Source organism: Ctenocephalides felis, unplaced genomic scaffold, assembly GCF_003426905.1.
Source record: "Ctenocephalides felis isolate EL2017-DRISC unplaced genomic scaffold, ASM342690v1 CF-g0.4_SCAFFOLD_03573, whole genome shotgun sequence".
Taxonomy (NCBI): domain Eukaryota; kingdom Metazoa; phylum Arthropoda; class Insecta; order Siphonaptera; family Pulicidae; genus Ctenocephalides; species Ctenocephalides felis.
In genome coordinates this window covers 595,712-609,458 of record NW_020539727.1, presented here as the reverse complement: position 1 = coordinate 609,458, position 13,747 = coordinate 595,712, and the positions used below count along the sequence as shown (strand labels likewise).

At 38.9% G+C, this 13,747-nt stretch overlaps 17 non-coding genes across 17 annotated transcripts; 7 read left to right on the top strand and 10 right to left on the bottom strand.

Annotated features, from left to right (window-relative positions):
* Positions 1-569: 569 nt before the first annotated feature.
* Positions 570-643, bottom strand: Trnat-agu. Its single transcript has one exon. It is a non-coding gene; the product is annotated as a tRNA-Thr (tRNA).
* A 102-nt stretch (positions 644-745) lies between these two features.
* On the bottom strand, positions 746-819 carry Trnat-agu. Its single transcript has one exon. It is a non-coding gene; the product is annotated as a tRNA-Thr (tRNA).
* Positions 820-1,467: 648 nt separating this feature from the next.
* Trnat-agu lies at positions 1,468-1,541 on the bottom strand. Its single transcript has one exon. It is a non-coding gene; the product is annotated as a tRNA-Thr (tRNA).
* Positions 1,542-1,643: 102 nt separating this feature from the next.
* Trnat-agu lies at positions 1,644-1,717 on the bottom strand. Its single transcript has one exon. It is a non-coding gene; the product is annotated as a tRNA-Thr (tRNA).
* Positions 1,718-2,708: 991 nt separating this feature from the next.
* Positions 2,709-2,782, bottom strand: Trnat-agu. Its single transcript has one exon. It is a non-coding gene; the product is annotated as a tRNA-Thr (tRNA).
* A 102-nt stretch (positions 2,783-2,884) lies between these two features.
* Trnat-agu lies at positions 2,885-2,958 on the bottom strand. The gene has a single exon. It is a non-coding gene; the product is annotated as a tRNA-Thr (tRNA).
* A 796-nt stretch (positions 2,959-3,754) lies between these two features.
* On the bottom strand, positions 3,755-3,828 carry Trnat-agu. Its single transcript has one exon. It is a non-coding gene; the product is annotated as a tRNA-Thr (tRNA).
* Positions 3,829-3,942: 114 nt separating this feature from the next.
* Positions 3,943-4,016, bottom strand: Trnat-agu. The gene has a single exon. It is a non-coding gene; the product is annotated as a tRNA-Thr (tRNA).
* A 1,098-nt stretch (positions 4,017-5,114) lies between these two features.
* Trnar-ucu lies at positions 5,115-5,187 on the top strand. The gene has a single exon. It is a non-coding gene; the product is annotated as a tRNA-Arg (tRNA).
* Positions 5,188-5,730: 543 nt separating this feature from the next.
* On the top strand, positions 5,731-5,802 carry Trnag-ucc. The gene has a single exon. It is a non-coding gene; the product is annotated as a tRNA-Gly (tRNA).
* A 198-nt stretch (positions 5,803-6,000) lies between these two features.
* Trnag-ucc lies at positions 6,001-6,072 on the top strand. The gene has a single exon. It is a non-coding gene; the product is annotated as a tRNA-Gly (tRNA).
* Positions 6,073-6,369: 297 nt separating this feature from the next.
* Trnap-agg lies at positions 6,370-6,441 on the bottom strand. The gene has a single exon. It is a non-coding gene; the product is annotated as a tRNA-Pro (tRNA).
* Positions 6,442-10,437: 3,996 nt separating this feature from the next.
* On the bottom strand, positions 10,438-10,511 carry Trnat-agu. The gene has a single exon. It is a non-coding gene; the product is annotated as a tRNA-Thr (tRNA).
* A 1,151-nt stretch (positions 10,512-11,662) lies between these two features.
* Trnat-agu lies at positions 11,663-11,736 on the top strand. The gene has a single exon. It is a non-coding gene; the product is annotated as a tRNA-Thr (tRNA).
* Positions 11,737-12,096: 360 nt separating this feature from the next.
* Positions 12,097-12,170, top strand: Trnat-agu. Its single transcript has one exon. It is a non-coding gene; the product is annotated as a tRNA-Thr (tRNA).
* A 112-nt stretch (positions 12,171-12,282) lies between these two features.
* Trnat-agu lies at positions 12,283-12,356 on the top strand. Its single transcript has one exon. It is a non-coding gene; the product is annotated as a tRNA-Thr (tRNA).
* A 591-nt stretch (positions 12,357-12,947) lies between these two features.
* Positions 12,948-13,021, top strand: Trnat-agu. Its single transcript has one exon. It is a non-coding gene; the product is annotated as a tRNA-Thr (tRNA).
* The last annotated feature ends 726 nt before the right edge of the window (positions 13,022-13,747 follow it).

Genomic DNA, 13,747 nt, shown 5'->3' with positions numbered 1-13,747 from the left:
CTTTAGAGCAGAACACAAAAAAATCAAATCCAAGGCTCCGGCGAGATTCGAACTCACGATCTCCTGTTTACTAGACAGGCGATTTAACCAACTAAGCCACGGTGCCGTTATTTTTACAAGCAGATTTACTCAAGTCAGCGACAAAATTCTGAGGAAAATCTCAAGAATCAAGGCTCCTTTAAGACAGATATAAAGAAATCAAATTCAAGGTTCCGGCGAGATTCGCACTCACGATCTCCTGTTTACTAGACAGGCGCTTTAACCAACTAAGCCACGGCGCCGTTGTTTTCACAAACAGATTTACTCAAGTTAACGACAATAATTTGAGTAAAATCTCAAGAATCAAGGCTGCTTTGGGGCAGAACACAAAAAAATCAAATTCAAGGCTTCAGCGAGATTCGAACTCACGACCTCCTGTTTACTAGACAGGCGCTTTAACCAACTAAGCCACGGCTCCGTTGTTCTTCCAAATGGATTTAATCAAGTTAACAATATTTTGAGGAAAATCTCTTGTGAAAATCTCAAGAATCAAGGCTCCTTTAGGGCAGAACACAAAAAAATCAAATCCAAGGCTCCGGCGAGATTCGAACTCACGATCTCCTGTTTACTAGACAGGCGCTTTAACCAACTAAGCCACGGCGCCGTTGTTCTTGCAAATGGATTTGCTCAAGTTAACGACAATATTTTGAGGAAAATCTCAAGAATCAAGGCTCATTTAGGGCAGAACACAAAAAAATCAAATTCAAGGCTCTGGCGAGATTCGAACTCACGATCTCCTGTTTACTAGACAGGCGCTTTAACCAACTAAGCCACGGCGCCGTTATTCTTCCACATGGACTTAATCAAGTTAACAATATTTTGAAGAAAATCTCTTGTGAATCTCAAGAATCAAGGCTCCTTTAGAGCAGAACACAAAAAAATCAAATCCAAGGCTCCGGCGAGATTCGAACTCACGATCTCCTGTTTACTAGACAGGCGATTTAACCAACTAAGCCAGGGTGCCGTTATTTTTACAAGCAGATTTACTCAAGTCAGCGACAAAATTCTGAGGAAAATCTCAAGAATCAAGGCTCCTTTAAGACAGAATATAAAGAAATCAAATTCAAGGTTCCGGCGAGATTCGCACTCACGATCTCCTGTTTACTAGACAGGCGCTTTAACCAACTAAGCCACGGCGCCGTTGTTTTCACAAACAGATTTACTCAAGTTAACGACAATAATTTGAGTAAAATCTCAAGAATCAAGGCTGCTTTGGGGCAGAACACAAAAAAATCAAATTCAAGGCTTCAGCGAGATTCGAACTCACGACCTCCTGTTTACTAGACAGGCGCTTTAACCAACTAAGCCACGGCTCCGTTGTTCTTCCAAATGGATTTAATCAAGTTAACAATATTTTGAGGAAAATCTCTTGTGAAAATCTCAAGAATCAAGGCTCCTTTAGGGCAGAACACAAAAAAATCAAATCCAAGGCTCCGGCGAGATTCGAACTCACGATCTCCTGTTTACTAGACAGGCGCTTTAACCAACTAAGCCACGGCGCCGTTGTTCTTGCAAATGGATTTGCTCAAGTTAACGACAATATTTTGAGGAAAATCTCAAGAATCAAGGCTCCTTTAGGGCAGAACACAAAAAAATCAAATTCAAGGCTCCGGCGAGATTCGAACTCACGATCTTCTGTTTACTAGACAGATGCTTTAACCAACTAAGCCACGGCGCCGTTGTTTTCACGAACAGATTTACTCAAGTTAACGACAATATTTTGAGGAAAATCTCAAAAATCAAGGCTCCTTTAGGGCAGAACACAAAAAAATCAAATTCAAGGCTCCGGCGAGATTCAAACTCACGATCTCCTGTTTACTAGACAGGCGCTTTAACCAACTAAGCCACGGCGCCGTTGTTCTTCCACATGGATTTAATCAAGTTAACAATATTTTGAGGAAAATCTCTTGTGAAATTCTCAAGAATCAAGGCTCCTTTAGGGCAGTTAACGACAATATTTTGAGGAAAATTTCAAGCCACGGCGCCGTTGTTTTCACAAACAGATTTACTCAAGTTATATTTTGATTTTTCAAGACAATATTTTGAGGAAAATCTCTTGTGAAAATCTCAAGAACCAAGGCTCCTTTAGGGCAGAACACAAAAAAATCAAATCCGAGGCTCCGGCGAGATTCAAACTCACGATCTCCTGTTTACTAGACAGGCGCTTTAACCAACTAAGCCACGGCGCCGTTGTTCTAGCAAATGGATTTAATCAAGTTGACGACAATATTTTGAAGAAAGTCTCTTGTGAAAATCTCAAGAATCAAGGCTCCTTTAGGACAGAACACAAAAAAATCAATTCCAAGGCACCGGCGAGATTTGAACTCACGATCTCTTGTTTACTAGACAGGCGCTTTAACCAACTAAGCCACGGCGTCGTTATTTTCACAAGCAGATTTACTCAAGTTAACGACAATATTTTGAGGAAAATCTAAAGAATCAAGACTCCTTTAGGGCAGAACACAAAGAAATCAAATTCAAGGCTCCGGCGAGATTCGAACTCACGATCTCCTGTTTACTAGACAGGGGCTTCAAACAACTAAGGCACGGCGTCTTTGTTTTTACAAACAGATTTACTCAAGTGAACGACAATATTTTGAGGAAAATCTCTTGTGAAAATCTCAAGAATCAAGGCTCCTTTAGGGCAGAACACAAAAAAATCAAATTCAAGGCTCCGGCGAGATTCGAACTCACGATCTCCTGTTCACTAGACAGGCGCTTTAACCAACTAAGCCACGGCGCCGTCGTCTTCACGAACAGATTTACTCAAGTTAACGACAATATTTTGAGGAAAATCTCAAGAATCAAGGCTCATTTAGGGCAGAACACAAAGAAATTAAATTCAAGGCTCCGGCGAGATTCGAACTCACGATCTCCTGTTTACTAGACAGGCGCTTTAACCAACTAAGCCACGGCGCCGTTATTTTCCACATGGATTTAATCAAGTTAACAATATTTTGAAGAAAATCTCTTGTGAAAATCTCGAGAATCAAGGCTCCTTTAAGGCAGAACACAAAAAAATCAAATCCAAGGCTCCGGCGAGATTCGAAGTCACGATCTCCCATTTACTAGACAGGCGCTTTAACCAACTAAGCCACGGCGCCGTTATTTTTACAAACAGATTTACTCAAGTTAACGACAATATTTTGAGGGAAATCTCAAGCCACGGCGCCGTTGTTTTCACAAACAGATTTACTCAAGTTAACGACAATATTTTGAGGAAAATCTCTTGTGAAAATCTCAAGAATCAAGGCTTCTTTAGGGCAGAACACAAAAAAATCAAATCCAAGGCTCCGGCGAAATTCGAACTCTCGATCTCCTGTTTACTAGACAGGCGCTTTAACCAACTAAGCCACGGCGCCGTTGTTTTCACGAACAGATTTACTCAAGTTAACGACAATATTTTGAGGAAAATCTCAAGAATCAAGGCTCTTCTAGGGCAGAACACAAAAAAATCAAATTCACAGCTCCGGCGCGATTCGAATTCACGATCTCCTGTTTACTAGACAGGCGCTTTAACCAACTAAGCCACGGCGCCGTTGTTCTTCCTCCGGCGCGATTCGAATTCACGATCTCCTGTTTACTAGACAGGCGTTTTAACCAACTAAGCCACGGCGCCGTTATTTTCAAATAACAGATTTACTCAAGTTAACGACAATATTTTGAGGAAAATCTCTTGTTCCTTTAGGGCAGAACACAAAAAAAATCAAATCCAAGGCTCCGGCGAGATTCGAACTCACGATCTCCTGTTTACTAGACAGGCGCTTTAACCAACTAAGCCACGGCGCCGTTGTTCTTCCAAATGGATTTAATCAAGTTAATGACAATATTTTGAGAAAAATCTCTTGTGAAAATCTCAAGAATCAAGGTTCCTTTAGGGCAGAACAAAAAAAATCAAATTCAAGGCACCGGCGAGATTCGAACTCACGATCTCCTGTTTACTAGACAGGCGCTTTAACCAACTAAGCCACGGCGCCGTTGTTCTTCCAACGTGGGACACCCCGCACGTTAGCAGAAATCATACCCCTAGACCAACAAATTTAAAGATATGGGGCTCGAATTTAAAGAAATGTCCTCCGGACGGGAGGTCCGGGATTTGAACCCGGAACCTCCCGCACCCTAAGCGGAAATCATACCCCTAGACCAACGAACGACATATTCTACCCAGTGCGTGTTTGTGTTGCATCCAATGTACAACATTATAGTAAATAATATGTGCTCGAATTTAAAGGGACCTCCCGCACCCTAAGCGGAAATCATACCCCTAGACCAACGAGCCACGCGGTCTACTCAATAAAACCCTATACCCCTAGACCAACGAGCCACGCGTTATACCCAGTGCGTGTTTGTGTTGGATCCAATGTACAACATTGCAGTAAATATTAGACTTTGTATGTAGTATATAATCTGTAACCCACGGCGCAACCAGTGACCAATACCTGTCCAGACATCGGGCCCTATTCACTTCACACACAAATAGTTAACATTTACTTCACTCCTATAAACTATACAAACTATACAAAGTCTACTTTCAGTTCGCGTGACAGCTTCCGAAACGCTGTCCCCCCATGACGTCCTCTAGGCTTACATTAAAAACATTTTATTAACCCTTTCGTGCGCTGGACCGCACGTTTGCCGACTTTGAGGCCATGCAGGCAACGCACACCCTCGACCACGACTACCTCATGACTGAAAGGGGTAGTTATGTAGTTATGTGGGTGCTCACCCACACATTCGTAACAATATGATGAACAATATAATCATTAAATACTATTGGGTATAAAAAATATTCTTTTAATATTCCAAGATATCAATAATAACTCTTATACGCCCCAGGGTGGGCTCGAACCATTAACCTTTCGGTTAACAGCCGAGCGCACTAGCCAATTGTGCAACGGAGGCCTTTGCCGTGCTATTGATAATAGTGATAAACAATATAATGATATATAGGATAAACAATATTTATAATCATCAAACAATAACGGGTATAAACAACAATTATTCTTATACCCAATAAATAACACATATCTGTAACTTATAATAATCAACGCAAACAAAAGTTTTTTGAGTTTGTGGTCCCTTTGGCGCAGCGGATAGCGCGTTGGACTTCTATTCCAAAGGTCGTGGGTTCGATCCCCACAAAGGACGCTTGATAAAACATGATTTATGTAATGACCATATATTGTATAGCCCAGTTTGGAAATTGGTAATTAACTATAGCCGTTTATGCGTTGCAATTTTTGTCTAAATTTTGTCGGCTGAATACCCACAAGAGATGTTCGGAAATATCACATTATTTTAAGAAATGATTTGTCATGTCTTGGCATTTTGCTGTCTACATACAAAAACTCACAATAAACTTTATCAACTTAATAAGTTACAACTATAAGTTATTACACCATAATTGAATGCAAAATGCTAGGCGTCGGTGGTGTAATGGTCAGCATAGTTGTCTTCCAAGCAGTTGATTCGTGTTCGATTTCCGGCCGACGCAATCACGTTTGTTACTTTCGTGTTGCAATTTGTCAATATTAAAAGAAAGTTTCAATATGGGTAGAATGGAAATTTTAAGAAATTATTTGTCATGTCTTGGTATTTTGCTGTCTACATACCAAAACTCTCAATAAACTTTATCAACTTAATAAGTTACAACTATAAGTTATTACACCATAATTGAATGCAACATGTTAGGCGTCGGTGGTGTAATGGTCAGCATAGTTGCCTTCCAAGCATTTGATCCGGGTTCGATTCCAGGCCGACGCAATCACGTTTATTACTTTCCTGTTGAAATTTGTCAAAATTAAAAGAAAGTTTCAATATGTGGTAGAATGGAAATTTTAAGAAATTATTTGTCATGTCTTGGCATTTTGCTGTCTACATACCAAAACTCTCAATAAACTTTATCAACTTAATAAGTTACAACTATAAGTTATTTCACCATAATTGAATGCAATATGTTAGGCATCGGTGGTGTAATGGTCAGCATAGTTGCCTTCCAAGCATTTGATCCGGGTTCGATTCCAGGCCGACGCAATCACGTTTATTACTTTCCTGTTGCAATTTGTCAAAATTAAAAGAAGGTTTCAATATGGGTAGACTCACTATTATACCAAATCGACATTATTATTATATTTATAACGTCAATGTAATAAATAATATATGCTCGAATTGAAAGAAATGCCCGGACTCGTCTAGGATTTGAACCCGGAACCTCCCCCACCGTAAGCGGGAATCATACCCCTAGACCAACGAACCACGTGTTCTGTTTGTGTTGCATCCAATGAACAACATTGTAGTAAATAATATGTGCTCGAATTTGAAGAAAAGTCCGGGCTCGTCCGGGATTTGAACCCGGGACCTCCCGCACCCTAAGCGAAAATCATACCCCTAGACCAAGGAGCCACGCGGTATACTTAATAAACACATTTCACACACGATTTGCCACTTACGTTTATTATCTAAGCCAAAATCATACCCCTAGACTAACGAGCCACGGGTTTGATCCAGTGCGTCTTTGTGTTGGATCCAATTTACAACATTGTAGTAATTAATGTATCTTCGATCCAATATACAATTTTGTAGTAAATAATATGTACTCGAATATAAAGAAACATTAGGGTTCGTCCGGGATTTGAATCTGGGACATCCCGCACCTTAAGCAGAAATCATACCCCTAGACCAACGATCCAATATAAAACACCGTAGTAAATAATAGGTAATCGAATTTGAAGAAATGTCCGGGCTGGTCCGGGATTTGAACCCGAGACCTCCCGCACCCAAAGCGGAAATCATACCCTTAGACCAACGAGCGACATATTCTACCCAGTGCGTGTTTGTGTTGCATCCAATGTACAACATTGTAGTAAATAATATGTGCTCGAATTTAAAGGGCCCTCCCGCACCCTAAGCGGGAGGCATACCCCTAAACCAACGAGCCACGCGGTCTACTCAATAAACCCCTATACCCCTAGACCAATGAACCACGGGTTATACCCAGTGCGTGTTTGGATCCAATGTACAACATTGTAGTAAATAATAGGCACTCGAATTTAAAGAAATGTCAGGGCTCGTCCGGGCTTTAACCAACTAAGCCACGGCGCCGTTGTTCTTCCAAATGGATTTAATCAAGTTACCAATATTTTGAGGAAAATCTCAAGAATCAATGCTCCTTAGGGCAGAACACAAAAAAATCAAATTCCCCGGCGAGATTCGAACTCACGATCTTCTGTTTACTAGACAGGCGCTTCAACAAACTAAGCCACGGCGCCGTTGTTCATGCAAATGGATTTAATCAAGTTGACGACAATATTTTGAGGAAAACCTCTTGTGAAAATCTCAAGAATCAAGGCTCCTTTGAGTGAACATCGTGCAGTAACAGTGTAAATAAAAAGTGATCTGTCAAAATTGTAAGTGTTGGAAGTAAGTAATATAATTTGATTAATTATTGCAAAAGAATGTAATTCTCGCATGAGTAGCGGGAAGTATGGTGAAGAAGAGGCTGGCTGAAAAGAGAAAAGCCAGCCCAAAAATAGAATTGAAAATGAACATGTTTCGAGAAAATTAAATTCCAGACATGAGAAGATGGATTGTGACGATACGAAGTCACAAAAACGAAGTGCTTCCGAAGATTTGAGACAAATAAATCATAAGGTATGCAAAAAAGGTACAGAAAAAAATGTGAACAATACACCTGAGAAAATCATAGATCAAAATATTGTAGATTTAAGAAAGATAGGAAACTCCAACCTAGTAGATAGTAAAGGTAGCAAAAGCACAAATGATGATTCAAATCCCGGAAAAAGTGAAAGGATTGATAATTAAAAAAATAAGGAATTTTTTTTTCAAGTTTTGAATGGTATCAGATACACAAAGATCAGGATTAAGCCCCATACTCTTCAACCTATATACATATGACCTAAAGGAAGTGGTGAAAGAACCTGTGTGTGCACTGCAATATGCGGACGACATAGCCCTCTATGTAATAGATAAAGATTGAGAGAAATGCAAGGAATTCATGAGCAACAGTGTATTACAGTTGGAAGAATGGCTAAAATACAATGGATTAGAATTGGCACACGAAAAATCGGTAGTGATGCAATTTAGTAGGCATAGGAAGTATGATCATATTGGTGACATTCAGCTGGGCAAACACAAGTTTCCAGTTATGGATGAACATAAAATTCTTGGAATAACATATGACAAAAAAATCAAATTTAAGAGCCAGATATTAAACATATGCAGAAAATGTGAGAAGGGTATAAATATATTAAAGACAATTTGCAATATGAAATGGGGAGCGCATCCGGCAATTTGTCTAAACATATATAAAGCATTGATAAGGTGTCATCTAGATACCATTAGCTTTATGAGTAAAAATCTCACCAAACGAGATATAGACAAACTGAATAAAATTCAATACTCAGCAATACGAATTTCATTAGGTGCGCTGAAATCCTCTCCAATAAATACACTATTAGCAGAGTCCGGAGAATTACCTCTAGAATCAAGGTGGGAAATAATATCAAAAAGATATTTAATATCGAAGGTAAGCAGAAACGACAAAATAGTGTTACAAACATTGAATAATCTAAAGGATTTATGTGAGGAAAATACATATTGGAGCAGAAAAGAAAACCCGATCTTAGTGAGTAGCTACCTATGGATAAATAAATATAAACAGTTAATAGCGCAAGATCTAGATTGCCAATTCCGCTATCCTTTGGAATATAGGTGGGTAAACTAAAACAACATAATAATAGATGAAATTACTGACAGTGAAAATGAAAAAATGAACTTTATATTCAAACAAGAAATAAATAAAACACATCCAAATTACACACTTATTTTCACGGATGGATCAAAGAAAGAAGGTGCTGGTTGTGCCATGTATGTACCCCGACTCAGTATAGAACAGAAATATAAATTGCCCGAAAGTGCTTCTAGTTTCACTGCCGAGATGACGGCCATCAAAATAGCAATAAATATAATGGAAAAAGAAAAAACTACAAAGAGTGTTATTCTATCTGACTGTAAATCAGCTCTAGAAGCTATAAAAAGACCTAACGAAAAAGCAAATAAAATAGTATATGAAATAATAGATAAAACTATGAGTCTAAGAAGGAAAGGATTTGACCTAAAATATATGTGGATAAAGGGCATGCAGGAATAACCCAAAATGAAAAGGCGGACGAGCTGGCCAAAGAGGGATGTTATTTGGGAACTGAAATAAGCAGCCTTCTATCAGCAGATATCAACAAAATAGTCATGAAAGAACAAAGAGAAAAATGGCAAAGTATATTCGACAACATTAGTCAAAGAAAAGGGAAAATATATCGGGAAATAAATTCAGATATTCATTCGAAACCGTGGTGTCAAAAGATAACTGAAAACCGCATGCACATCACTACAGTCATAAGAATGCGAATTGATCACACAAAAAAGAGAGCATTTCGGCTACGAGATGGACTATCGAGGTTCGAAGAATGCGACTGCGAAGAGGGAGGGCCTGAAAATACGGATCACATTGTTTTTCGATGCAAGAAATATACAACACAGAGAAAAGCGCTTTACGAATGCCTAGAACAAAAAAATATAGTTTTTTCAACGAATACGACAATAATATCAGCTATGAAAAACTGATGAGTATATATAAAGATGTAACCAAATATTTATTTGAGTGCCAAAAATATTTATAGACAACTAAGTTAATTTATCTATTTAATTAAGCTAGTTATTTAATCTAATTAAAATTATTGAAATTAGAATTTATTATTATTTTAATCACTGTTGAAAATGTGAGAATAGATTAAGTTAGTTATTCTATTAGTCAGTTTTAAGAGATGACTGTATATTATTAAATAGAAGTCAATAAAACATATATAAAAAAAGGCTCAGACGAGATTCGAACTGGCGACATACTGTTTACTTGACAGGCGCTTCAACCAACCAAGCCACGGCGCCGGGGATAGTTAATCGGGGTTACCAAAATTGTCGCCAATATTGTAAAAAATATAAAAAAAATTATGCGGCAGAATCGGTCTTTAAAAACTATAACTGTTATACAAAAAACTTTAATAAAGAAGAGCAAAGCACACGATGTATTTTTATTTAATTGATAAACTCCGGCGAGATTCGAACTCGCGAACTCCTGTTTACTAGACAGGCGCTTTAATCAACTAAGCCATGGCACCGGTGTTAGTTAATTCGGATTACCAAAGTTGTCACCAATATTATAGGAAGTATAGAAAAACACATGAAAAGCTCCAGCGAGATTCAAACTCGCCATCTCCTGTTTACTAGACGGGCTCTTTAACCAACTAAGCCACGGCGCCGGCGATAGTCAATCGGTGCAACTAAAATTGTCGCCAATATTAGAGGAAATATAGAAAAACACACGAAAGGCTCCGGCGAGATTCGAACTCGCGATGTCCTGTTTACTAGACAGGTGCTTTAACCAACTAAGCCACGGCGCCTGTGATAGTTAATTGGTGTTACAAAAGTTGTGGCCAATTTTATAGGCAATATAGAAAAACACATGAAAGGCTCCGGCGAGATTCGAACTTGCGTTCTCCTGTTTACTAGACAGGCGCTTTGGCAAATAAGTCATGGCTCCGGTGATAAACAATTTGCGTTAACAAAGTTGTCGCCAATATTATAAAACATAAAAAAAACACATGGAAGGCTCCGGCGAGATTCGAACTCGCGATCTCCTGTTTACTAGACAGGCGATTTAACCAAATAAGCCACAGCGCCGGTGATAGTTCATTGGGGTTTCCAAAGTTGTCACCAATATTATGTGAAGTTTAGGAAAACACATGAAAAGCTCCAGCAAGATTCGAACTCGCAATCTACTGTTTACTAGACGGGCCCTTCAACCAACTAAGCCACGGCGCCGGTTATAAGCATTTTGGGTTACCAAAGTTGTCGCCAATATTATAGAACAAATAAAAAAACACACGAAAGGCTTCCGCGAAATTCGAACTCGCGATCTCCTGTTTACTAGACAGGCGCTTTAACCAACTAAGCCACGGCGCCGCTGATAATTAACTGGGGTTACAAAAGTTGTCGCCAATATTATAGGAAATATAGAAAAACACATGAAAGGATCCGGCAAAATTCGAACTTGCGGTCTCCTGTTTACTACACAGTCGCCTTAAACAACTAAGCTACGTTTGCTAGACAGGAACATTAACCAACTAATCCACATTTATTAGACCAGCACATTAACCAACTAAAACACGACGCCGGTGATAATAAATTGGGCTTATCAAAGTTGTCGTCGATATTATAGAAAATATACAAAAACACATGAAAGGCTTAGATGAGATTCGAACTCGCGATATACTGTTTACTAGGCAGACGCTTTAACCAACTAAGCCACGGCGCAGGTGATAGTTTATTGGGGTTACCATCGTTAACTTGAGTAAATCTGTTTGAGAAAACAACGGCGCCGTGGCTTATTTGGTTAAAGCGCCTTTCTAGTAAACAGGAGATCGTGAGTTCGAATCTCGCCGGAGCCTTGAATTTGATTTTCTTTTTTGAAGACTCCTAAAGGAGCCTTGATTCTTGGGATTTTTCTCAAAATATTGTCGTTAACTTGAGTAAATCTGTTTGTAAAAACAACGGCGCCGTGGCTTAGTTGGTTAAAGCGCCTGTCTAGTAAACAGGAAATCGTGAGTTCGAATCTCGCCGGAGCCTTGAATTTGATTTTTTTGTGTTCTGCCCTAAAGGAACCTTGATTCTTGAGATTTTCCTCAAAATATTGCCGTTAACTTGAGTAAATCTGTCTGTAAAAACAACGGCGCCGTGGCTTAGTTGGTTAAAGCGCCTGTCTAGTAAACAGGAGATCCTGAGTTCGAATCTCGCCGGAGCATTGCACTTGATTTTTTTGTGTTCTACCCTAAAGTAACCTTGATTCTTGAGATTTGCACAAGAGATTTTCCTCCAAATATTGTCGTTAACTTGAGTAAATCTGTTTGTGAAAACAACGGCGCCGTGGCTTGAGATTTTCCTCAAAATATTGTAGTTAACTTGAGTAAATCTGTTTGTAAAAATGACGGCGCCGTGGCTTAGTTGGTTAAAGCGCCTGTCTAGTAAACAGGAGATCGTGAGTTCGAATCTCGCCGGAGCCTTGGATTTGATTTTTTTGTGTTCTGCCCTAAAGGAGCCTTGATTCTTGAGAATTTCACAAGAGATTTTCCTCAAAATATTGTTAACTTGATTAAATCCATGTGGAAGAACAACGGCGCCGTGGCTTAGTTGGTTAAAGCGCTTGTCTAGTAAACAGGAGATCGTGAGTTCGAGTCTCGCCGGAGCCTTGAATTTGATTTTTTTGTGTTCTGCCCTAAAGAAGCCTTGATTTTTGAGATTTTCCTCAAAATATTGTCGTTAACTTGAGTAAATCTGTTTGTGAGAACAACGGCGCCGTGGCTTATTTGGTTAAAGCGCCTATCTAGTAAACAGGAGATCGTGAGTTCGAATCTTGCCGGAGCCTTGAATTTGATTTCTTCGTGTTCTGTCCTGAAGGAGCCTTGATTCTTGAGATTTTCGCAAGAGATTTTCCTCAAAATATTGTCGTTAACTTGAGTAAATCTGTTATTCACAAAATATTGTGAAAACAACGGCCTCAAAATATTGTCGTTAACTTGAGTAAATCTGTTTGTGAAAACAACGGCGCCGTGGCTTGAGATTTTCCTCAAAATATTGTCGTTAACTTGAGTAAATCTGTTTGTAAAAATAACGGCGCCGTGGCTGAGTTGGTTAAAGCGCCTGTCTAGTAAACAGGAGATCGTGAGTTCGCCGGAGCCTTGGATTTGACTTTTTGTGTTCTGCCCTAAAAAAGCCTTGGTTCTTGAGATTTTCCTCAAAATATTGTCGTTAACTTCAGCAAATCTGCTTGTGAAAATAAAGGCGCCGTGGCTTAGTTGGTTAAAGCGCCTGTCTAGTAAACAGGAGATCGTGAGTTCGAATCTCGCCGGAGCCTTAAATTTGTTTTTCTTTTTTGAAGACTCCTAAAGGAGCCTTGATTCTTGAGATTTTTACAAGAGATTTTCCTCAAAATATTGTCGTTAACTTGAGTAAATCCATTTGGAAGAACAACGGCGCCGTGGCTTAGTTGGTTAAAGCGCCTGTCTAGTAAACCGGAAATCGTGAGTTCAAATCTCGCCGGTGCCTTGAATTTGATCTTTTTGTGTTCTGTCCTAAAGGAGCCTTTTTCATGATTTTATTGACATCTATTTAATAATATACAGTCATCCCTTATAACTAACTAATAGAATAACTAACTTAATCTGTTCTTACATTTTCAGTAGTGATTAAAATAATAATAAATTCAAATTTCAATAATTTTAATTAGATTAAATAACTAGCTTAATTAAATTGATAACTTAACTTAGTTGTCTATAAATATTTTTGGCACTCAAATAAATATTTGGTTACATCTTTATATATACTCATGTTTTTCATAGCTAATATTATTGTCGTATTCGTTGGAAAAACTATATTTTTTTGTTCTAGGCGTTGGTAAAGCGCTTTTCTTTGTGTTGTATATTTCTTGCATCGAAAAACAATGTGATACGTATTTTCAGGCCCTCCCTCTTCGCAGTCACACTCTTCGAACCTCGATAATCCATCTCGTAGCCGAAATGCTCTATTTTTTGTGTGATCAATTCGCATTCTTATGACTGTAGTGATGTGCATGCGGTTTTCA